The 23,971-nt window shown below is 46.3% G+C and overlaps 15 non-coding genes across 15 annotated transcripts; all 15 read left to right on the plus strand.

The window, feature by feature from the left end:
* The first annotated feature begins 960 nt into the window (after positions 1-960).
* Positions 961-1,151, plus strand: LOC142283971 (U2 spliceosomal RNA). Its single transcript, XR_012745542.1, has one exon. It is a non-coding gene; the product is annotated as a U2 spliceosomal RNA (small nuclear RNA).
* Positions 1,152-2,538: 1,387 nt separating this feature from the next.
* On the plus strand, positions 2,539-2,729 carry LOC142283982 (U2 spliceosomal RNA). The gene has a single exon (XR_012745553.1). It is a non-coding gene; the product is annotated as a U2 spliceosomal RNA (small nuclear RNA).
* A 1,387-nt stretch (positions 2,730-4,116) lies between these two features.
* On the plus strand, positions 4,117-4,307 carry LOC142283957 (U2 spliceosomal RNA). The gene has a single exon (XR_012745529.1). It is a non-coding gene; the product is annotated as a U2 spliceosomal RNA (small nuclear RNA).
* Positions 4,308-5,694: 1,387 nt separating this feature from the next.
* LOC142283994 (U2 spliceosomal RNA) lies at positions 5,695-5,885 on the plus strand. Its single transcript, XR_012745564.1, has one exon. It is a non-coding gene; the product is annotated as a U2 spliceosomal RNA (small nuclear RNA).
* Positions 5,886-7,272: 1,387 nt separating this feature from the next.
* On the plus strand, positions 7,273-7,463 carry LOC142284006 (U2 spliceosomal RNA). The gene has a single exon (XR_012745575.1). It is a non-coding gene; the product is annotated as a U2 spliceosomal RNA (small nuclear RNA).
* A 1,387-nt stretch (positions 7,464-8,850) lies between these two features.
* Positions 8,851-9,041, plus strand: LOC142283891 (U2 spliceosomal RNA). The gene has a single exon (XR_012745466.1). It is a non-coding gene; the product is annotated as a U2 spliceosomal RNA (small nuclear RNA).
* Positions 9,042-10,428: 1,387 nt separating this feature from the next.
* LOC142283903 (U2 spliceosomal RNA) lies at positions 10,429-10,619 on the plus strand. Its single transcript, XR_012745477.1, has one exon. It is a non-coding gene; the product is annotated as a U2 spliceosomal RNA (small nuclear RNA).
* A 1,387-nt stretch (positions 10,620-12,006) lies between these two features.
* On the plus strand, positions 12,007-12,197 carry LOC142283915 (U2 spliceosomal RNA). The gene has a single exon (XR_012745489.1). It is a non-coding gene; the product is annotated as a U2 spliceosomal RNA (small nuclear RNA).
* Positions 12,198-13,584: 1,387 nt separating this feature from the next.
* Positions 13,585-13,775, plus strand: LOC142283928 (U2 spliceosomal RNA). The gene has a single exon (XR_012745501.1). It is a non-coding gene; the product is annotated as a U2 spliceosomal RNA (small nuclear RNA).
* A 1,387-nt stretch (positions 13,776-15,162) lies between these two features.
* On the plus strand, positions 15,163-15,353 carry LOC142283940 (U2 spliceosomal RNA). The gene has a single exon (XR_012745512.1). It is a non-coding gene; the product is annotated as a U2 spliceosomal RNA (small nuclear RNA).
* Positions 15,354-16,740: 1,387 nt separating this feature from the next.
* Positions 16,741-16,931, plus strand: LOC142283952 (U2 spliceosomal RNA). Its single transcript, XR_012745524.1, has one exon. It is a non-coding gene; the product is annotated as a U2 spliceosomal RNA (small nuclear RNA).
* Positions 16,932-18,318: 1,387 nt separating this feature from the next.
* LOC142283963 (U2 spliceosomal RNA) lies at positions 18,319-18,509 on the plus strand. Its single transcript, XR_012745535.1, has one exon. It is a non-coding gene; the product is annotated as a U2 spliceosomal RNA (small nuclear RNA).
* Positions 18,510-19,896: 1,387 nt separating this feature from the next.
* On the plus strand, positions 19,897-20,087 carry LOC142283968 (U2 spliceosomal RNA). The gene has a single exon (XR_012745539.1). It is a non-coding gene; the product is annotated as a U2 spliceosomal RNA (small nuclear RNA).
* A 1,387-nt stretch (positions 20,088-21,474) lies between these two features.
* Positions 21,475-21,661, plus strand: LOC142283959 (U2 spliceosomal RNA). Its single transcript, XR_012745531.1, has one exon. It is a non-coding gene; the product is annotated as a U2 spliceosomal RNA (small nuclear RNA).
* Positions 21,662-23,392: 1,731 nt separating this feature from the next.
* Positions 23,393-23,583, plus strand: LOC142283969 (U2 spliceosomal RNA). Its single transcript, XR_012745540.1, has one exon. It is a non-coding gene; the product is annotated as a U2 spliceosomal RNA (small nuclear RNA).
* Positions 23,584-23,971: the final 388 nt, after the last annotated feature.

Raw genomic sequence — 23,971 nt, forward strand, 5'->3', positions numbered from 1 at the left:
CGTGCAGTATCTTGTTGTCAGTCTAATCTAGATCATGTGTAATTGAATGGAATAGATCCCTTTTGGACAAAGTGGAGTCAGATGCTGCAGTGACCACAGGTGTGAGAGGATCTACAATTGGCATCTGGTGTTATCTCTCTGCTTCCACTCCAAATAAAGTTACCTGTTGTTACCTGAACGTCAAATACTAAGAATGGGCGGCCTATGAAAGAATTACTACTTTCAATAAGTACACTTAAACGGCTAATTGGGAATAGAAAAACTGTAAAAAGCCCTCTGAGAAAGCCCCCCTCTAACCTTTGATAGCAAGCTTTTCTGTAGTCTGCCTGTTGATGTATTTTCCGTTTGAACTGTGCACAACATGAAGAGACGGAACACTGGCGGCTTGTCACAATGCCCCCCGATGACATCACAATAGCGCTGCTGCCTAGAAAACAAGCTGCGCAGAAGAAGTTGTTCTTTGGGTGGGAGGGTGGGCTAGTGGAAGGAGGGGGCAATCTCTTTTTTTCCCGGGTGGTAGGGGGATGACAGGAGAAGGGAAGCGGGTGGTGAGAAAGGTACAGAGGGCAGGGTTTGGGGGCTGGGAAGGAAAGGGAAAAGATTAGGGTTTGGGGATGATGAAAGGGCTTTCTACGGGTAAGGATGGCAAAGGGTGGCAGTGACGGAAAGTCAGGCAACCTGTCCTGTCCGTCTTTTTGTATCGTGAATTGGAAAGACTGCAAGGGGGAGGGGAGTTGCTTGCGCCCTAAAGGAGGAGTTATTCAGATTCATTGCAGTGGGCGGCGGCTGCAAAACGCACCATTCTTCTTGTTTTTGCTCTGCAAAGCAGCCTTTTCAAGGGTTGGCTTGGGTGACAAAATGTCTTGTGTAGGCGTGGGTTTGTCTCCCTCTCGCTCTCTCTCCCTAAGATGTGTCCGGCATAGGCCAGGGTGCCACTCGAGGCCCAAACCAATTCTGGTTATCGCTTCTCGGCCTTTTGGCTAAGATCAAGTGTAGTATCTGTTCTTATCAGTTTAATATCTGATACGTCCCCTATCTGGGGACCATATATTAAATGGATTTTTAGAACAGGGAGATGGAAAAAGAGCTTGCTCTGTCCACTCCACGCATTGACCTGGTATTGCAGTACCTCCAGGAACGGTGCACCCCTTCTTAACCCAGTTTCCAAAAGCAGAACTCAATTCACCTGATTCATATTAGCCCGATTTAATGAATTGGAAGAAAGCATACGTCTTCATATGCACCTCAATTTGGCCCATTCACTTTTCACACTTCCTCCTTTTGTTTTTTATCTTTCACACTTTTGACTTTCTTTATTCATCCAAATAGCAAACTCATCACCACTCAACCTGACCAACTCGGCTATGTCCCCGTGCTGCAGTTCTCTGTCTTATCTAGATCATTTGCAATTGAATGGAATAGATCCCTTTTGGACAAAGTGGATTCACCTGCTGCTGCAGTGACCACAGGTGTGATAAGATCTAGAATTGGCATCTGGTGCGATCTCTCCGCTTCCACTCCAAAGAAAGTTACCTGTTTATTCCTATCATGCATTGGTTTTTGGGGTTTTCTTTGAGTAATGATGATCTCTTTAGTAGTCTGTTGGCGCCCTCTCCTGGAGGAATAGTTTGCTTGCTCTTGGACATTCTAAAAGAGAGGTCATGATAGACATTGAGCTTCTGAGCTCAATTGGGGACAGTCATGGGTGATGAATGTTTGCAACCTACTGCGAAGCCTCATACCGCAATATAAGGAACGTCAAATACTAAGAAAGGGCGGCCTATGAAAGAATTACTACTTTCAATAAGTACACTTAAACGGCTAATTGGGAATAGAAAAACTGTAAAAAGCCCTCTGAGAAAGCCCCCCTCTAACCTTTGATAGTAAGCTTTTCTGTAGTCTGCCTGTTGATGTATTTTCCGTTTGAACTGTGCACAACATGAAGAGACGGAACACTGGCGGCTTGTCACAATGCCCCCCGATGACATCACAATAGCGCTGCTGCCTAGAAAACAAGCTGCGCAGAAGAAGTTGTTCTTTGGGTGGGAGGGTGGGCTAGTGGAAGGAGGGGGCAATCTCTTTTTTTCCCGGGTGGTAGGGGGATGACAGGAGAAGGGAAGCGGGTGGTGAGAAAGGTACAGAGGGCAGGGTTTGGGGGCTGGGAAGGAAAGGGAAAAGATTAGGGTTTGGGGATGATGAAAGGGCTTTCTACGGGTAAGGATGGCAAAGGGTGGCAGTGACGGAAAGTCAGGCAACCTGTCCTGTCCGTCTTTTTGTATCGTGAATTGGAAAGACTGCAAGGGGGAGGGGAGTTGCTTGCGCCCTAAAGGAGGAGTTATTCAGATTCATTGCAGTGGGCGGCGGCTGCAAAACGCACCATTCTTCTTGTTTTTGCTCTGCAAAGCAGCCTTTTCAAGGGTTGGCTTGGGTGACAAAATGTCTTGTGTAGGCGTGGGTTTGTCTCCCTCTCGCTCTCTCTCCCTAAGATGTGTCCGGCATAGGCCAGGGTGCCACTCGAGGCCCAAACCAATTCTGGTTATCGCTTCTCGGCCTTTTGGCTAAGATCAAGTGTAGTATCTGTTCTTATCAGTTTAATATCTGATACGTCCCCTATCTGGGGACCATATATTAAATGGATTTTTAGAACAGGGAGATGGAAAAAGAGCTTGCTCTGTCCACTCCACGCATTGACCTGGTATTGCAGTACCTCCAGGAACGGTGCACCCCTTCTTAACCCAGTTTCCAAAAGCAGAACTCAATTCACCTGATTCATATTAGCCCGATTTAATGAATTGGAAGAAAGCATACGTCTTCATATGCACCTCAATTTGGCCCATTCACTTTTCACACTTCCTCCTTTTGTTTTTTATCTTTCACACTTTTGACTTTCTTTATTCATCCAAATAGCAAACTCATCACCACTCAACCTGACCAACTCGGCTATGTCCCCGTGCTGCAGTTCTCTGTCTTATCTAGATCATTTGCAATTGAATGGAATAGATCCCTTTTGGACAAAGTGGATTCACCTGCTGCTGCAGTGACCACAGGTGTGATAAGATCTAGAATTGGCATCTGGTGCGATCTCTCCGCTTCCACTCCAAAGAAAGTTACCTGTTTATTCCTATCATGCATTGGTTTTTGGGGTTTTCTTTGAGTAATGATGATCTCTTTAGTAGTCTGTTGGCGCCCTCTCCTGGAGGAATAGTTTGCTTGCTCTTGGACATTCTAAAAGAGAGGTCATGATAGACATTGAGCTTCTGAGCTCAATTGGGGACAGTCATGGGTGATGAATGTTTGCAACCTACTGCGAAGCCTCATACCGCAATATAAGGAACGTCAAATACTAAGAAAGGGCGGCCTATGAAAGAATTACTACTTTCAATAAGTACACTTAAACGGCTAATTGGGAATAGAAAAACTGTAAAAAGCCCTCTGAGAAAGCCCCCCTCTAACCTTTGATAGTAAGCTTTTCTGTAGTCTGCCTGTTGATGTATTTTCCGTTTGAACTGTGCACAACATGAAGAGACGGAACACTGGCGGCTTGTCACAATGCCCCCCGATGACATCACAATAGCGCTGCTGCCTAGAAAACAAGCTGCGCAGAAGAAGTTGTTCTTTGGGTGGGAGGGTGGGCTAGTGGAAGGAGGGGGCAATCTCTTTTTTTCCCGGGTGGTAGGGGGATGACAGGAGAAGGGAAGCGGGTGGTGAGAAAGGTACAGAGGGCAGGGTTTGGGGGCTGGGAAGGAAAGGGAAAAGATTAGGGTTTGGGGATGATGAAAGGGCTTTCTACGGGTAAGGATGGCAAAGGGTGGCAGTGACGGAAAGTCAGGCAACCTGTCCTGTCCGTCTTTTTGTATCGTGAATTGGAAAGACTGCAAGGGGGAGGGGAGTTGCTTGCGCCCTAAAGGAGGAGTTATTCAGATTCATTGCAGTGGGCGGCGGCTGCAAAACGCACCATTCTTCTTGTTTTTGCTCTGCAAAGCAGCCTTTTCAAGGGTTGGCTTGGGTGACAAAATGTCTTGTGTAGGCGTGGGTTTGTCTCCCTCTCGCTCTCTCTCCCTAAGATGTGTCCGGCATAGGCCAGGGTGCCACTCGAGGCCCAAACCAATTCTGGTTATCGCTTCTCGGCCTTTTGGCTAAGATCAAGTGTAGTATCTGTTCTTATCAGTTTAATATCTGATACGTCCCCTATCTGGGGACCATATATTAAATGGATTTTTAGAACAGGGAGATGGAAAAAGAGCTTGCTCTGTCCACTCCACGCATTGACCTGCTATTGCAGTACCTCCAGGAACGGTGCACCCCTTCTTAACCCAGTTTCCAAAAGCAGAACTCAATTCACCTGATTCATATTAGCCCGATTTAATGAATTGGAAGAAAGCATACGTCTTCATATGCACCTCAATTTGGCCCATTCACTTTTCACACTTCCTCCTTTTGTTTTTTATCTTTCACACTTTTGACTTTCTTTATTCATCCAAATAGCAAACTCATCACCACTCAACCTGACCAACTCGGCTATGTCCCCGTGCTGCAGTTCTCTGTCTTATCTAGATCATTTGCAATTGAATGGAATAGATCCCTTTTGGACAAAGTGGATTCACCTGCTGCTGCAGTGACCACAGGTGTGATAAGATCTAGAATTGGCATCTGGTGCGATCTCTCCGCTTCCACTCCAAAGAAAGTTACCTGTTTATTCCTATCATGCATTGGTTTTTGGGGTTTTCTTTGAGTAATGATGATCTCTTTAGTAGTCTGTTGGCGCCCTCTCCTGGAGGAATAGTTTGCTTGCTCTTGGACATTCTAAAAGAGAGGTCATGATAGACATTGAGCTTCTGAGCTCAATTGGGGACAGTCATGGGTGATGAATGTTTGCAACCTACTGCGAAGCCTCATACCGCAATATAAGGAACGTCAAATACTAAGAAAGGGCGGCCTATGAAAGAATTACTACTTTCAATAAGTACACTTAAACGGCTAATTGGGAATAGAAAAACTGTAAAAAGCCCTCTGAGAAAGCCCCCCTCTAACCTTTGATAGTAAGCTTTTCTGTAGTCTGCCTGTTGATGTATTTTCCGTTTGAACTGTGCACAACATGAAGAGACGGAACACTGGCGGCTTGTCACAATGCCCCCCGATGACATCACAATAGCGCTGCTGCCTAGAAAACAAGCTGCGCAGAAGAAGTTGTTCTTTGGGTGGGAGGGTGGGCTAGTGGAAGGAGGGGGCAATCTCTTTTTTTCCCGGGTGGTAGGGGGATGACAGGAGAAGGGAAGCGGGTGGTGAGAAAGGTACAGAGGGCAGGGTTTGGGGGCTGGGAAGGAAAGGGAAAAGATTAGGGTTTGGGGATGATGAAAGGGCTTTCTACGGGTAAGGATGGCAAAGGGTGGCAGTGACGGAAAGTCAGGCAACCTGTCCTGTCCGTCTTTTTGTATCGTGAATTGGAAAGACTGCAAGGGGGAGGGGAGTTGCTTGCGCCCTAAAGGAGGAGTTATTCAGATTCATTGCAGTGGGCGGCGGCTGCAAAACGCACCATTCTTCTTGTTTTTGCTCTGCAAAGCAGCCTTTTCAAGGGTTGGCTTGGGTGACAAAATGTCTTGTGTAGGCGTGGGTTTGTCTCCCTCTCGCTCTCTCTCCCTAAGATGTGTCCGGCATAGGCCAGGGTGCCACTCGAGGCCCAAACCAATTCTGGTTATCGCTTCTCGGCCTTTTGGCTAAGATCAAGTGTAGTATCTGTTCTTATCAGTTTAATATCTGATACGTCCCCTATCTGGGGACCATATATTAAATGGATTTTTAGAACAGGGAGATGGAAAAAGAGCTTGCTCTGTCCACTCCACGCATTGACCTGGTATTGCAGTACCTCCAGGAACGGTGCACCCCTTCTTAACCCAGTTTCCAAAAGCAGAACTCAATTCACCTGATTCATATTAGCCCGATTTAATGAATTGGAAGAAAGCATACGTCTTCATATGCACCTCAATTTGGCCCATTCACTTTTCACACTTCCTCCTTTTGTTTTTTATCTTTCACACTTTTGACTTTCTTTATTCATCCAAATAGCAAACTCATCACCACTCAACCTGACCAACTCGGCTATGTCCCCGTGCTGCAGTTCTCTGTCTTATCTAGATCATTTGCAATTGAATGGAATAGATCCCTTTTGGACAAAGTGGATTCACCTGCTGCTGCAGTGACCACAGGTGTGATAAGATCTAGAATTGGCATCTGGTGCGATCTCTCCGCTTCCACTCCAAAGAAAGTTACCTGTTTATTCCTATCATGCATTGGTTTTTGGGGTTTTCTTTGAGTAATGATGATCTCTTTAGTAGTCTGTTGGCGCCCTCTCCTGGAGGAATAGTTTGCTTGCTCTTGGACATTCTAAAAGAGAGGTCATGATAGACATTGAGCTTCTGAGCTCAATTGGGGACAGTCATGGGTGATGAATGTTTGCAACCTACTGCGAAGCCTCATACCGCAATATAAGGAACGTCAAATACTAAGAAAGGGCGGCCTATGAAAGAATTACTACTTTCAATAAGTACACTTAAACGGCTAATTGGGAATAGAAAAACTGTAAAAAGCCCTCTGAGAAAGCCCCCCTCTAACCTTTGATAGTAAGCTTTTCTGTAGTCTGCCTGTTGATGTATTTTCCGTTTGAACTGTGCACAACATGAAGAGACGGAACACTGGCGGCTTGTCACAATGCCCCCCGATGACATCACAATAGCGCTGCTGCCTAGAAAACAAGCTGCGCAGAAGAAGTTGTTCTTTGGGTGGGAGGGTGGGCTAGTGGAAGGAGGGGGCAATCTCTTTTTTTCCCGGGTGGTAGGGGGATGACAGGAGAAGGGAAGCGGGTGGTGAGAAAGGTACAGAGGGCAGGGTTTGGGGGCTGGGAAGGAAAGGGAAAAGATTAGGGTTTGGGGATGATGAAAGGGCTTTCTACGGGTAAGGATGGCAAAGGGTGGCAGTGACGGAAAGTCAGGCAACCTGTCCTGTCCGTCTTTTTGTATCGTGAATTGGAAAGACTGCAAGGGGGAGGGGAGTTGCTTGCGCCCTAAAGGAGGAGTTATTCAGATTCATTGCAGTGGGCGGCGGCTGCAAAACGCACCATTCTTCTTGTTTTTGCTCTGCAAAGCAGCCTTTTCAAGGGTTGGCTTGGGTGACAAAATGTCTTGTGTAGGCGTGGGTTTGTCTCCCTCTCGCTCTCTCTCCCTAAGATGTGTCCGGCATAGGCCAGGGTGCCACTCGAGGCCCAAACCAATTCTGGTTATCGCTTCTCGGCCTTTTGGCTAAGATCAAGTGTAGTATCTGTTCTTATCAGTTTAATATCTGATACGTCCCCTATCTGGGGACCATATATTAAATGGATTTTTAGAACAGGGAGATGGAAAAAGAGCTTGCTCTGTCCACTCCACGCATTGACCTGGTATTGCAGTACCTCCAGGAACGGTGCACCCCTTCTTAACCCAGTTTCCAAAAGCAGAACTCAATTCACCTGATTCATATTAGCCCGATTTAATGAATTGGAAGAAAGCATACGTCTTCATATGCACCTCAATTTGGCCCATTCACTTTTCACACTTCCTCCTTTTGTTTTTTATCTTTCACACTTTTGACTTTCTTTATTCATCCAAATAGCAAACTCATCACCACTCAACCTGACCAACTCGGCTATGTCCCCGTGCTGCAGTTCTCTGTCTTATCTAGATCATTTGCAATTGAATGGAATAGATCCCTTTTGGACAAAGTGGATTCACCTGCTGCTGCAGTGACCACAGGTGTGATAAGATCTAGAATTGGCATCTGGTGCGATCTCTCCGCTTCCACTCCAAAGAAAGTTACCTGTTTATTCCTATCATGCATTGGTTTTTGGGGTTTTCTTTGAGTAATGATGATCTCTTTAGTAGTCTGTTGGCGCCCTCTCCTGGAGGAATAGTTTGCTTGCTCTTGGACATTCTAAAAGAGAGGTCATGATAGACATTGAGCTTCTGAGCTCAATTGGGGACAGTCATGGGTGATGAATGTTTGCAACCTACTGCGAAGCCTCATACCGCAATATAAGGAACGTCAAATACTAAGAAAGGGCGGCCTATGAAAGAATTACTACTTTCAATAAGTACACTTAAACGGCTAATTGGGAATAGAAAAACTGTAAAAAGCCCTCTGAGAAAGCCCCCCTCTAACCTTTGATAGTAAGCTTTTCTGTAGTCTGCCTGTTGATGTATTTTCCGTTTGAACTGTGCACAACATGAAGAGACGGAACACTGGCGGCTTGTCACAATGCCCCCCGATGACATCACAATAGCGCTGCTGCCTAGAAAACAAGCTGCGCAGAAGAAGTTGTTCTTTGGGTGGGAGGGTGGGCTAGTGGAAGGAGGGGGCAATCTCTTTTTTTCCCGGGTGGTAGGGGGATGACAGGAGAAGGGAAGCGGGTGGTGAGAAAGGTACAGAGGGCAGGGTTTGGGGGCTGGGAAGGAAAGGGAAAAGATTAGGGTTTGGGGATGATGAAAGGGCTTTCTACGGGTAAGGATGGCAAAGGGTGGCAGTGACGGAAAGTCAGGCAACCTGTCCTGTCCGTCTTTTTGTATCGTGAATTGGAAAGACTGCAAGGGGGAGGGGAGTTGCTTGCGCCCTAAAGGAGGAGTTATTCAGATTCATTGCAGTGGGCGGCGGCTGCAAAACGCACCATTCTTCTTGTTTTTGCTCTGCAAAGCAGCCTTTTCAAGGGTTGGCTTGGGTGACAAAATGTCTTGTGTAGGCGTGGGTTTGTCTCCCTCTCGCTCTCTCTCCCTAAGATGTGTCCGGCATAGGCCAGGGTGCCACTCGAGGCCCAAACCAATTCTGGTTATCGCTTCTCGGCCTTTTGGCTAAGATCAAGTGTAGTATCTGTTCTTATCAGTTTAATATCTGATACGTCCCCTATCTGGGGACCATATATTAAATGGATTTTTAGAACAGGGAGATGGAAAAAGAGCTTGCTCTGTCCACTCCACGCATTGACCTGGTATTGCAGTACCTCCAGGAACGGTGCACCCCTTCTTAACCCAGTTTCCAAAAGCAGAACTCAATTCACCTGATTCATATTAGCCCGATTTAATGAATTGGAAGAAAGCATACGTCTTCATATGCACCTCAATTTGGCCCATTCACTTTTCACACTTCCTCCTTTTGTTTTTTATCTTTCACACTTTTGACTTTCTTTATTCATCCAAATAGCAAACTCATCACCACTCAACCTGACCAACTCGGCTATGTCCCTGTGCTGCAGTTCTCTGTCTTATCTAGATCATTTGCAATTGAATGGAATAGATCCCTTTTGGACAAAGTGGATTCACCTGCTGCTGCAGTGACCACAGGTGTGATAAGATCTAGAATTGGCATCTGGTGCGATCTCTCCGCTTCCACTCCAAAGAAAGTTACCTGTTTATTCCTATCATGCATTGGTTTTTGGGGTTTTCTTTGAGTAATGATGATCTCTTTAGTAGTCTGTTGGCGCCCTCTCCTGGAGGAATAGTTTGCTTGCTCTTGGACATTCTAAAAGAGAGGTCATGATAGACATTGAGCTTCTGAGCTCAATTGGGGACAGTCATGGGTGATGAATGTTTGCAACCTACTGCGAAGCCTCATACCGCAATAATAGGAACGTCAAATACTAAGAAAGGGCGGCCTATGAAAGAATTACTACTTTCAATAAGTACACTTAAACGGCTAATTGGGAATAGAAAAACTGTAAAAAGCCCTCTGAGAAAGCCCCCCTCTAACCTTTGATAGTAAGCTTTTCTGTAGTCTGCCTGTTGATGTATTTTCCGTTTGAACTGTGCACAACATGAAGAGACGGAACACTGGCGGCTTGTCACAATGCCCCCCGATGACATCACAATAGCGCTGCTGCCTAGAAAACAAGCTGCGCAGAAGAAGTTGTTCTTTGGGTGGGAGGGTGGGCTAGTGGAAGGAGGGGGCAATCTCTTTTTTTCCCGGGTGGTAGGGGGATGACAGGAGAAGGGAAGCGGGTGGTGAGAAAGGTACAGAGGGCAGGGTTTGGGGGCTGGGAAGGAAAGGGAAAAGATTAGGGTTTGGGGATGATGAAAGGGCTTTCTACGGGTAAGGATGGCAAAGGGTGGCAGTGACGGAAAGTCAGGCAACCTGTCCTGTCCGTCTTTTTGTATCGTGAATTGGAAAGACTGCAAGGGGGAGGGGAGTTGCTTGCGCCCTAAAGGAGGAGTTATTCAGATTCATTGCAGTGGGCGGCGGCTGCAAAACGCACCATTCTTCTTGTTTTTGCTCTGCAAAGCAGCCTTTTCAAGGGTTGGCTTGGGTGACAAAATGTCTTGTGTAGGCGTGGGTTTGTCTCCCTCTCGCTCTCTCTCCCTAAGATGTGTCCGGCATAGGCCAGGGTGCCACTCGAGGCCCAAACCAATTCTGGTTATCGCTTCTCGGCCTTTTGGCTAAGATCAAGTGTAGTATCTGTTCTTATCAGTTTAATATCTGATACGTCCCCTATCTGGGGACCATATATTAAATGGATTTTTAGAACAGGGAGATGGAAAAAGAGCTTGCTCTGTCCACTCCACGCATTGACCTGGTATTGCAGTACCTCCAGGAACGGTGCACCCCTTCTTAACCCAGTTTCCAAAAGCAGAACTCAATTCACCTGATTCATATTAGCCCGATTTAATGAATTGGAAGAAAGCATACGTCTTCATATGCACCTCAATTTGGCCCATTCACTTTTCACACTTCCTCCTTTTGTTTTTTATCTTTCACACTTTTGACTTTCTTTATTCATCCAAATAGCAAACTCATCACCACTCAACCTGACCAACTCGGCTATGTCCCCGTGCTGCAGTTCTCTGTCTTATCTAGATCATTTGCAATTGAATGGAATAGATCCCTTTTGGACAAAGTGGATTCACCTGCTGCTGCAGTGACCACAGGTGTGATAAGATCTAGAATTGGCATCTGGTGCGATCTCTCCGCTTCCACTCCAAAGAAAGTTACCTGTTTATTCCTATCATGCATTGGTTTTTGGGGTTTTCTTTGAGTAATGATGATCTCTTTAGTAGTCTGTTGGCGCCCTCTCCTGGAGGAATAGTTTGCTTGCTCTTGGACATTCTAAAAGAGAGGTCATGATAGACATTGAGCTTCTGAGCTCAATTGGGGACAGTCATGGGTGATGAATGTTTGCAACCTACTGCGAAGCCTCATACCGCAATATAAGGAACGTCAAATACTAAGAAAGGGCGGCCTATGAAAGAATTACTACTTTCAATAAGTACACTTAAACGGCTAATTGGGAATAGAAAAACTGTAAAAAGCCCTCTGAGAAAGCCCCCCTCTAACCTTTGATAGTAAGCTTTTCTGTAGTCTGCCTGTTGATGTATTTTCCGTTTGAACTGTGCACAACATGAAGAGACGGAACACTGGCGGCTTGTCACAATGCCCCCCGATGACATCACAATAGCGCTGCTGCCTAGAAAACAAGCTGCGCAGAAGAAGTTGTTCTTTGGGTGGGAGGGTGGGCTAGTGGAAGGAGGGGGCAATCTCTTTTTTTCCCGGGTGGTAGGGGGATGACAGGAGAAGGGAAGCGGGTGGTGAGAAAGGTACAGAGGGCAGGGTTTGGGGGCTGGGAAGGAAAGGGAAAAGATTAGGGTTTGGGGATGATGAAAGGGCTTTCTACGGGTAAGGATGGCAAAGGGTGGCAGTGACGGAAAGTCAGGCAACCTGTCCTGTCCGTCTTTTTGTATCGTGAATTGGAAAGACTGCAAGGGGGAGGGGAGTTGCTTGCGCCCTAAAGGAGGAGTTATTCAGATTCATTGCAGTGGGCGGCGGCTGCAAAACGCACCATTCTTCTTGTTTTTGCTCTGCAAAGCAGCCTTTTCAAGGGTTGGCTTGGGTGACAAAATGTCTTGTGTAGGCGTGGGTTTGTCTCCCTCTCGCTCTCTCTCCCTAAGATGTGTCCGGCATAGGCCAGGGTGCCACTCGAGGCCCAAACCAATTCTGGTTATCGCTTCTCGGCCTTTTGGCTAAGATCAAGTGTAGTATCTGTTCTTATCAGTTTAATATCTGATACGTCCCCTATCTGGGGACCATATATTAAATGGATTTTTAGAACAGGGAGATGGAAAAAGAGCTTGCTCTGTCCACTCCACGCATTGACCTGGTATTGCAGTACCTCCAGGAACGGTGCACCCCTTCTTAACCCAGTTTCCAAAAGCAGAACTCAATTCACCTGATTCATATTAGCCCGATTTAATGAATTGGAAGAAAGCATACGTCTTCATATGCACCTCAATTTGGCCCATTCACTTTTCACACTTCCTCCTTTTGTTTTTTATCTTTCACACTTTTGACTTTCTTTATTCATCCAAATAGCAAACTCATCACCACTCAACCTGACCAACTCGGCTATGTCCCCGTGCTGCAGTTCTCTGTCTTATCTAGATCATTTGCAATTGAATGGAATTAATCCCTTTTGGACAAAGTGGATTCACCTGCTGCTGCAGTGACCACAGGTGTGATAAGATCTAGAATTGGCATCTGGTGCGATCTCTCCGCTTCCACTCCAAAGAAAGTTACCTGTTTATTCCTATCATGCATTGGTTTTTGGGGTTTTCTTTGAGTAATGATGATCTCTTTAGTAGTCTGTTGGCGCCCTCTCCTGGAGGAATAGTTTGCTTGCTCTTGGACATTCTAAAAGAGAGGTCATGATAGACATTGAGCTTCTGAGCTCAATTGGGGACAGTCATGGGTGATGAATGTTTGCAACCTACTGCGAAGCCTCATACCGCAATATAAGGAACGTCAAATACTAAGAAAGGGCGGCCTATGAAAGAATTACTACTTTCAATAAGTACACTTAAACGGCTAATTGGGAATAGAAAAACTGTAAAAAGCCCTCTGAGAAAGCCCCCCTCTAACCTTTGATAGTAAGCTTTTCTGTAGTCTGCCTGTTGATGTATTTTCCGTTTGAACTGTGCACAACATGAAGAGACGGAACACTGGCGGCTTGTCACAATGCCCCCCGATGACATCACAATAGCGCTGCTGCCTAGAAAACAAGCTGCGCAGAAGAAGTTGTTCTTTGGGTGGGAGGGTGGGCTAGTGGAAGGAGGGGGCAATCTCTTTTTTTCCCGGGTGGTAGGGGGATGACAGGAGAAGGGAAGCGGGTGGTGAGAAAGGTACAGAGGGCAGGGTTTGGGGGCTGGGAAGGAAAGGGAAAAGATTAGGGTTTGGGGATGATGAAAGGGCTTTCTACGGGTAAGGATGGCAAAGGGTGGCAGTGACGGAAAGTCAGGCAACCTGTCCTGTCCGTCTTTTTGTATCGTGAATTGGAAAGACTGCAAGGGGGAGGGGAGTTGCTTGCGCCCTAAAGGAGGAGTTATTCAGATTCATTGCAGTGGGCGGCGGCTGCAAAACGCACCATTCTTCTTGTTTTTGCTCTGCAAAGCAGCCTTTTCAAGGGTTGGCTTGGGTGACAAAATGTCTTGTGTAGGCGTGGGTTTGTCTCCCTCTCGCTCTCTCTCCCTAAGATGTGTCCGGCATAGGCCAGGGTGCCACTCGAGGCCCAAACCAATTCTGGTTATCGCTTCTCGGCCTTTTGGCTAAGATCAAGTGTAGTATCTGTTCTTATCAGTTTAATATCTGATACGTCCCCTATCTGGGGACCATATATTAAATGGATTTTTAGAACAGGGAGATGGAAAAAGAGCTTGCTCTGTCCACTCCACGCATTGACCTGGTATTGCAGTACCTCCAGGAACGGTGCACCCCTTCTTAACCCAGTTTCCAAAAGCAGAACTCAATTCACCTGATTCATATTAGCCCGATTTAATGAATTGGAAGAAAGCATACGTCTTCATATGCACCTCAATTTGGCCCATTCACTTTTCACACTTCCTCCTTTTGTTTTTTATCTTTCACACTTTTGACTTTCTTTATTCATCCAAATAGCAAACTCATCACCACTCAACCTGACCAACTCGGCTATGTCCCCGTGCTGCAGTTCTCTGTCTTATCTAGATCATTTGCAATTGAATGGAATAGATCCCTTTTGGACAAAGTGGATTCACCTGCTGCTGCAGTGACCACAGGTGTGATAAGATCTAGAATTGGCATCTGGTGCGATCTCTCCGCTTCCACTCCAAAGAAAGTTACCTGTTTATTCCTATCATGCATTGGTTTTTGGGGTTTTCTTTGAGTAATGATGATCTCTTTAGTAGTCTGTTGGCGCCCTCTCCTGGAGGAATAGTTTGCTTGCTCTTGGACATTCTAAAAGAGAGGTCATGATAGACATTGAGCTTCTGAGCTCAATTGGGGACAGTCATGGGTGATGAATGTTTGCAACCTACTGCGAAGCCTCATACCGCAATATAAGGAACGTCAAATACTAAGAAAGGGCGGCCTATGAAAGAATTACTACTTTCAATAAGTACACTTAAACGGCTAATTGGGAATAGAAAAACTGTAAAAAGCCCTCTGAGAAAGCCCCCCTCTAACCTTTGATAGTAAGCTTTTCTGTAGTCTGCCTGTTGATGTATTTTCCGTTTGAACTGTGCACAACATGAAGAGACGGAACACTGGCGGCTTGTCACAATGCCCCCCGATGACATCACAATAGCGCTGCTGCCTAGAAAACAAGCTGCGCAGAAGAAGTTGTTCTTTGGGTGGGAGGGTGGGCTAGTGGAAGGAGGGGGCAATCTCTTTTTTTCCCGGGTGGTAGGGGGATGACAGGAGAAGGGAAGCGGGTGGTGAGAAAGGTACAGAGGGCAGGGTTTGGGGGCTGGGAAGGAAAGGGAAAAGATTAGGGTTTGGGGATGATGAAAGGGCTTTCTACGGGTAAGGATGGCAAAGGGTGGCAGTGACGGAAAGTCAGGCAACCTGTCCTGTCCGTCTTTTTGTATCGTGAATTGGAAAGACTGCAAGGGGGAGGGGAGTTGCTTGCGCCCTAAAGGAGGAGTTATTCAGATTCATTGCAGTGGGCGGCGGCTGCAAAACGCACCATTCTTCTTGTTTTTGCTCTGCAAAGCAGCCTTTTCAAGGGTTGGCTTGGGTGACAAAATGTCTTGTGTAGGCGTGGGTTTGTCTCCCTCTCGCTCTCTCTCCCTAAGATGTGTCCGGCATAGGCCAGGGTGCCACTCGAGGCCCAAACCAATTCTGGTTATCGCTTCTCGGCCTTTTGGCTAAGATCAAGTGTAGTATCTGTTCTTATCAGTTTAATATCTGATACGTCCCCTATCTGGGGACCATATATTAAATGGATTTTTAGAACAGGGAGATGGAAAAAGAGCTTGCTCTGTCCACTCCACGCATTGACCTGGTATTGCAGTACCTCCAGGAACGGTGCACCCCTTCTTAACCCAGTTTCCAAAAGCAGAACTCAATTCACCTGATTCATATTAGCCCGATTTAATGAATTGGAAGAAAGCATACGTCTTCATATGCACCTCAATTTGGCCCATTCACTTTTCACACTTCCTCCTTTTGTTTTTTATCTTTCACACTTTTGACTTTCTTTATTCATCCAAATAGCAAACTCATCACCACTCAACCTGACCAACTCGGCTATGTCCCCGTGCTGCAGTTCTCTGTCTTATCTAGATCATTTGCAATTGAATGGAATAGATCCCTTTTGGACAAAGTGGATTCACCTGCTGCTGCAGTGACCACAGGTGTGATAAGATCTAGAATTGGCATCTGGTGCGATCTCTCCGCTTCCACTCCAAAGAAAGTTACCTGTTTATTCCTATCATGCATTGGTTTTTGGGGTTTTCTTTGAGTAATGATGATCTCTTTAGTAGTCTGTTGGCGCCCTCTCCTGGAGGAATAGTTTGCTTGCTCTTGGACATTCTAAAAGAGAGGTCATGATAGACATTGAGCTTCTGAGCTCAATTGGGGACAGTCATGGGTGATGAATGTTTGCAACCTACTGCGAAGCCTCATACCGCAATATAAGGAACGTCAAATACTAAGAAAGGGCGGCCTATGAAAGAATTACTACTTTCAATAAGTACACTTAAACGGCTAATTGGGAATAGAAAAACTGTAAAAAGCCCTCTGAGAAAGCCCCCCTCTAACCTTTGATAGTAAGCTTTTCTGTAGTCTGCCTGTTGATGTATTTTCCGTTTGAACTGTGCACAACATGAAGAGACGGAACACTGGCGGCTTGTCACAATGCCCCCCGATGACATCACAATAGCGCTGCTGCCTAGAAAACAAGCTGCGCAGAAGAAGTTGTTCTTTGGGTGGGAGGGTGGGCTAGTGGAAGGAGGGGGCAATCTCTTTTTTTCCCGGGTGGTAGGGGGATGACAGGAGAAGGGAAGCGGGTGGTGAGAAAGGTACAGAGGGCAGGGTTTGGGGGCTGGGAAGGAAAGGGAAAAGATTAGGGTTTGGGGATGATGAAAGGGCTTTCTACGGGTAAGGATGGCAAAGGGTGGCAGTGACGGAAAGTCAGGCAACCTGTCCTGTCCGTCTTTTTGTATCGTGAATTGGAAAGACTGCAAGGGGGAGGGGAGTTGCTTGCGCCCTAAAGGAGGAGTTATTCAGATTCATTGCAGTGGGCGGCGGCTGCAAAACGCACCATTCTTCTTGTTTTTGCTCTGCAAAGCAGCCTTTTCAAGGGTTGGCTTGGGTGACAAAATGTCTTGTGTAGGCGTGGGTTTGTCTCCCTCTCGCTCTCTCTCCCTAAGATGTGTCCGGCATAGGCCAGGGTGCCACTCGAGGCCCAAACCAATTCTGGTTATCGCTTCTCGGCCTTTTGGCTAAGATCAAGTGTAGTATCTGTTCTTATCAGTTTAATATCTGATACGTCCCCTATCTGGGGACCATATATTAAATGGATTTTTAGAACAGGGAGATGGAAAAAGAGCTTGCTCTGTCCACTCCACGCATTGACCTGGTATTGCAGTACCTCCAGGAACGGTGCACCCCTTCTTAACCCAGTTTCCAAAAGCAGAACTCAATTCACCTGATTCATATTAGCCCGATTTAATGAATTGGAAGAAAGCATACGTCTTCATATGCACCTCAATTTGGCCCATTCACTTTTCACACTTCCTCCTTTTGTTTTTTATCTTTCACACTTTTGACTTTCTTTATTCATCCAAATAGCAAACTCATCACCACTCAACCTGACCAACTCGGCTATGTCCCCGTGCTGCAGTTCTCTGTCTTATCTAGATCATTTGCAATTGAATGGAATAGATCCCTTTTGGACAAAGTGGATTCACCTGCTGCTGCAGTGACCACAGGTGTGATAAGATCTAGAATTGGCATCTGGTGCGATCTCTCCGCTTCCACTCCAAAGAAAGTTACCTGTTTATTCCTATCATGCATTGGTTTTTGGGGTTTTCTTTGAGTAATGATGATCTCTTTAGTAGTCTGTTGGCGCCCTCTCCTGGAGGAATAGTTTGCTTGCTCTTGGACATTCTAAAAGAGAGGTCATGATAGACATTGAGCTTCTGAGCTCAATTGGGGACAGTCATGGGTGATGAATGTTTGCAACCTACTGCGAAGCCTCATACCGCAATATAAGGAACGTCAAATACTAAGAAAGGGCGGCCTATGAAAGAATTACTACTTTCAATAAGTACACTTAAACGGCTAATTGGGAATAGAAAAACTGTAAAAAGCCCTCTGAGAAAGCCCCCCTCTAACCTTTGATAGTAAGCTTTTCTGTAGTCTGCCTGTTGATGTATTTTCCGTTTGAACTGTGCACAACATGAAGAGACGGAACACTGGCGGCTTGTCACAATGCCCCCCGATGACATCACAATAGCGCTGCTGCCTAGAAAACAAGCTGCGCAGAAGAAGTTGTTCTTTGGGTGGGAGGGTGGGCTAGTGGAAGGAGGGGGCAATCTCTTTTTTTCCCGGGTGGTAGGGGGATGACAGGAGAAGGGAAGCGGGTGGTGAGAAAGGTACAGAGGGCAGGGTTTGGGGGCTGGGAAGGAAAGGGAAAAGATTAGGGTTTGGGGATGATGAAAGGGCTTTCTACGGGTAAGGATGGCAAAGGGTGGCAGTGACGGAAAGTCAGGCAACCTGTCCTGTCCGTCTTTTTGTATCGTGAATTGGAAAGACTGCAAGGGGGAGGGGAGTTGCTTGCGCCCTAAAGGAGGAGTTATTCAGATTCATTGCAGTGGGCGGCGGCTGCAAAACGCACCATTCTTCTTGTTTTTGCTCTGCAAAGCAGCCTTTTCAAGGGTTGGCTTGGGTGACAAAATGTCTTGTGTAGGCGTGGGTTTGTCTCCCTCTCGCTCTCTCTCCCTAAGATGTGTCCGGCATAGGCCAGGGTGCCACTCGAGGCCCAAACCAATTCTGGTTATCGCTTCTCGGCCTTTTGGCTAAGATCAAGTGTAGTATCTGTTCTTATCAGTTTAATATCTGATACGTCCCCTATCTGGGGACCATATATTAAATGGATTTTTAGAACAGGGAGATGGAAAAAGAGCTTGCTCTGTCCACTCCACGCATTGACCTGGTATTGCAGTACCTCCAGGAACGGTGCACCCCTTCTTAACCCAGTTTCCAAAAGCAGAACTCAATTCACCTGATTCATATTAGCCCGATTTAATGAATTGGAAGAAAGCATACGTCTTCATATGCACCTCAATTTGGCCCATTCACTTTTCACACTTCCTCCTTTTGTTTTTTATCTTTCACACTTTTGACTTTCTTTATTCATCCAAATAGCAAACTCATCACCACTCAACCTGACCAACTCGGCTATGTCCCCGTGCTGCAGTTCTCTGTCTTATCTAGATCATTTGCAATTGAATGGAATAGATCCCTTTTGGACAAAGTGGATTCACCTGCTGCTGCAGTGACCACAGGTGTGATAAGATCTAGAATTGGCATCTGGTGCGATCTCTCCGCTTCCACTCCAAAGAAAGTTACCTGTTTATTCCTATCATGCATTGGTTTTTGGGGTTTTCTTTGAGTAATGATGATCTCTTTAGTAGTCTGTTGGCGCCCTCTCCTGGAGGAATAGTTTGCTTGCTCTTGGACATTCTAAAAGAGAGGTCATGATAGACATTGAGCTTCTGAGCTCAATTGGGGACAGTCATGGGTGATGAATGTTTGCAACCTACTGCGAAGCCTCATACCGCAATATAAGGAACGTCAAATACTAAGAAAGGGCGGCCTATGAAAGAATTACTACTTTCAATAAGTACACTTAAACGGCTAATTGGGAATAGAAAAACTGTAAAAAGCCCTCTGAGAAAGCCCCCCTCTAACCTTTGATAGTAAGCTTTTCTGTAGTCTGCCTGTTGATGTATTTTCCGTTTGAACTGTGCACAACATGAAGAGACGGAACACTGGCGGCTTGTCACAATGCCCCCCGATGACATCACAATAGCGCTGCTGCCTAGAAAACAAGCTGCGCAGAAGAAGTTGTTCTTTGGGTGGGAGGGTGGGCTAGTGGAAGGAGGGGGCAATCTCTTTTTTTCCCGGGTGGTAGGGGGATGACAGGAGAAGGGAAGCGGGTGGTGAGAAAGGTACAGAGGGCAGGGTTTGGGGGCTGGGAAGGAAAGGGAAAAGATTAGGGTTTGGGGATGATGAAAGGGCTTTCTACGGGTAAGGATGGCAAAGGGTGGCAGTGACGGAAAGTCAGGCAACCTGTCCTGTCCGTCTTTTTGTATCGTGAATTGGAAAGACTGCAAGGGGGAGGGGAGTTGCTTGCGCCCTAAAGGAGGAGTTATTCAGATTCATTGCAGTGGGCGGCGGCTGCAAAACGCACCATTCTTCTTGTTTTTGCTCTGCAAAGCAGCCTTTTCAAGGGTTGGCTTGGGTGACAAAATGTCTTGTGTAGGCGTGGGTTTGTCTCCCTCTCGCTCTCTCTCCCTAAGATGTGTCCGGCATAGGCCAGGGTGCCACTCGAGGCCCAAACCAATTCTGGTTATCGCTTCTCGGCCTTTTGGCTAAGATCAAGTGTAGTATCTGTTCTTATCAGTTTAATATCTGATACGTCCCCTATCTGGGGACCATATATTAAATGGATTTTTAGAACAGGGAGATGGAAAAAGAGCTTGCTCTGTCCACTCCACGCATTGACCTGGTATTGCAGTACCTCCAGGAACGGTGCACCCCTTCTTAACCCAGTTTCCAAAAGCAGAACTCAATTCACCTGATTCATATTAGCCCGATTTAATGAATTGGAAGAAAGCATACGTCTTCATATGCACCTCAATTTGGCCCATTCACTTTTCACACTTCCTCCTTTTGTTTTTTATCTTTCACACTTTTGACTTTCTTTATTCATCCAAATAGCAAACTCATCACCACTCAACCTGACCAACTCGGCTATGTCCCCGTGCTGCAGTTCTCTGTCTTATCTAGATCATTTGCAATTGAATGGAATAGATCCCTTTTGGACAAAGTGGATTCACCTGCTGCTGCAGTGACCACAGGTGTGATAAGATCTAGAATTGGCATCTGGTGCGATCTCTCCGCTTCCACTCCAAAGAAAGTTACCTGTTTATTCCTATCATGCATTGGTTTTTGGGGTTTTCTTTGAGTAATGATGATCTCTTTAGTAGTCTGTTGGCGCCCTCTCCTGGAGGAATAGTTTGCTTGCTCTTGGACATTCTAAAAGAGAGGTCATGATAGACATTGAGCTTCTGAGCTCAATTGGGGACAGTCATGGGTGATGAATGTTTGCAACCTACTGCGAAGCCTCATACCGCAATATAAGGAACGTCAAATACTAAGAAAGGGCGGCCTATGAAAGAATTACTACTTTCAATAAGTACACTTAAACGGCTAATTGGGAATAGAAAAACTGTAAAAAGCCCTCTGAGAAAGCCCCCCTCTAACCTTTGATAGTAAGCTTTTCTGTAGTCTGCCTGTTGATGTATTTTCCGTTTGAACTGTGCACAACATGAAGAGACGGAACACTGGCGGCTTGTCACAATGCCCCCCGATGACATCACAATAGCGCTGCTGCCTAGAAAACAAGCTGCGCAGAAGAAGTTGTTCTTTGGGTGGGAGGGTGGGCTAGTGGAAGGAGGGGGCAATCTCTTTTTTTCCCGGGTGGTAGGGGGATGACAGGAGAAGGGAAGCGGGTGGTGAGAAAGGTACAGAGGGCAGGGTTTGGGGGCTGGGAAGGAAAGGGAAAAGATTAGGGTTTGGGGATGATGAAAGGGCTTTCTACGGGTAAGGATGGCAAAGGGTGGCAGTGACGGAAAGTCAGGCAACCTGTCCTGTCCGTCTTTTTGTATCGTGAATTGGAAAGACTGCAAGGGGGAGGGGAGTTGCTTGCGCCCTAAAGGAGGAGTTATTCAGATTCATTGCAGTGGGCGGCGGCTGCAAAACGCACCATTCTTCTTGTTTTTGCTCTGCAAAGCAGCCTTTTCAAGGGTTGGCTTGGGTGACAAAATGTCTTGTGTAGGCGTGGGTTTGTCTCCCTCTCGCTCTCTCTCCCTAAGATGTGTCCGGCATAGGCCAGGGTGCCACTCGAGGCCCAAACCAATTCTGGTTATCGCTTCTCGGCCTTTTGGCTAAGATCAAGTGTAGTATCTGTTCTTATCAGTTTAATATCTGATACGTCCCCTATCTGGGGACCATATATTAAATGGATTTTTAGAACAGGGAGATGGAAAAAGAGCTTGCTCTGTCCACTCCACGCATTGGATTGGATGTTATCTGTTTCTTTGGTGGTCCTGATGAAGGGGGCAGATGCCCCAGAAACGCGTTGACCTGGAAAACAATAAAGTAACACTGGTCTGAACATCATCTGAAGTGATCTATTGGCGCGGCATTAAAACACCACTCTCTTGTGCTCTCTGTTATCTACCGTTTTGGTGGCTGCAGCCTTGGATTGTGTGATACATGCGATTACAGTAGTTGTGGCTTCTCACAACTACATCTGGTGAGTAGGTTCACTCCCCCACCCCCACCCCTCACATATTGGGGTAAGACCCTATGCGCTTGTTTTTCCACAGCTTTTTCTCCGTGTCACTCCACGCATTGACCTGGTATTGCAGTACCTCCAGGAACGGTGCACCCCTTCTTAACCCAGTTTCCAAAAGCAGAACTCAATTCACCTGATTCATATTAGCCCGATTTAATGAATTGGAAGAAAGCATACGTCTTCATATGCACCTCAATTTGGCCCATTCACTTTTCACACTTCCTCCTTTTGTTTTTTATCTTTCACACTTTTGACTTTCTTTATTCATCCAAATAGCAAACTCATCACCACTCAACCTGACCAACTCGGCTATGTCCCCGTGCTGCAGTTCTCTGTCTTATCTAGATCATTTGCAATTGAATGGAATAGATCCCTTTTGGACAAAGTGGATTCACCTGCTGCTGCAGTGACCACAGGTGTGATAAGATCTAGAATTGGCATCTGGTGCGATCTCTCCGCTTCCACTCCAAAGAAAGTTACCTGTTTATTCCTATCATGCATTGGTTTTTGGGGTTTTCTTTGAGTAATGATGATCTCTTTAGTAGTCTGTTGGCGCCCTCTCCTGGAGGAATAGTTTGCTTGCTCTTGGACATTCTAAAAGAGAGGTCATGATAGACATTGAGCTTCTGAGCTCAATTGGGGACAGTCATGGGTGATGAATGTTTGCAACCTACTGCGAAGCCTCATACCGCAATATAAGGAACGTCAAATACTAAGAAAGGGCGGCCTATGAAAGAATTACTACTTTCAATAAGTACACTTAAACGGCTAATTGGGAATAGAAAAACTGTAAAAAGCCCTCTGAGAAAGCCCCCCTCTAACCTTTGATAGTAAGCTTTTCTGTAGTCTGCCTGTTGATGTATTTTCCGTTTGAACTGTGCACAACATGAAGAGACGGAACACTGGCGGCTTGTCACAATGCCCCCCGATGACATCACAATAGCGCTGCTGCCTAGAAAACAAGCTGCGCAGAAGAAGTTGTTCTTTGGGTGGGAGGGTGGGCTAGTGGAAGGAGGGGGCAATCTCTTTTTTTCCCGGGTGGTAGGGGGATGACAGGAGAAGGGAAGCGGGTGGTGAGAAAGGTACAGAGGGCAGGGTTTGGGGGCTGGGAAGGAAAGGGAAAAGATTAGGGTTTGGGGATGATGAAAGGGCTTTCTACGGGTAAGGATGGCAAAGGGTGGCAGTGACGGAAAGTCAGGCAACCTGTCCTGTCCGTCTTTTTGTATCGTGAATTGGAAAGACTGCAAGGGGGAGGGGAGTTGCTTGCGCCCTAAAGGAGGAGTTATTCAGATTCATTGCAGTGGGCGGCGGCTGCAAAACGCACCATTCTTCTTGTTTTTGCTCTGCAAAGCAGCCTTTTCAAGGGTTGGCTTGGGTGACAAAATGTCTTGTGTAGGCGTGGGTTTGTCTCCCTCTCGCTCTCTCTCCCTAAGATGTGTCCGGCATAGGCCAGGGTGCCACTCGAGGCCCAAACCAATTCTGGTTATCGCTTCTCGGCCTTTTGGCTAAGATCAAGTGTAGTATCTGTTCTTATCAGTTTAATATCTGATACGTCCCCTATCTGGGGACCATATATTAAATGGATTTTTAGAACAGGGAGATGGAAAAAGAGCTTGCTCTGTCCACTCCACGCATTGACCTGGTATTGCAGTACCTCCAGGAACGGTGCACCCCTTCTTAACCCAGTTTCCAAAAGCAGAACTCAATTCACCTGATTCATATTAGCCCGATTTAATGAATTGGAAGAAAGCATACGTCTTCATATGCACCTCAATTTGGCCCATTCACTTTTCACACTTCCTCCTTTTGTTTTTTATCTTTCACACTTTTGACTTTCTTTATTCATCCAAATAGCAAACTCATCACCACTCAACCTGACCAACTCGGCTATGTCCCCGTGCTGCAGTTCTCTGTCTTATCTAGATCATTTGCAATTGAATGGAATAGATCCCTTTTGGACAAAGTGGATTCACCTGCTGCTGCAGTGACCACAGGTGTGATAAGATCTAGAATTGGCATCTGGTGCGATCTCTCCGCTTCCACTCCAAAGAAAGTTACCTGTTT

The sequence above is a fragment of the Anomaloglossus baeobatrachus genome, unplaced genomic scaffold (assembly GCF_048569485.1).
Source record: "Anomaloglossus baeobatrachus isolate aAnoBae1 unplaced genomic scaffold, aAnoBae1.hap1 Scaffold_560, whole genome shotgun sequence".
Taxonomy (NCBI): Eukaryota; Metazoa; Chordata; class Amphibia; order Anura; family Aromobatidae; genus Anomaloglossus; species Anomaloglossus baeobatrachus.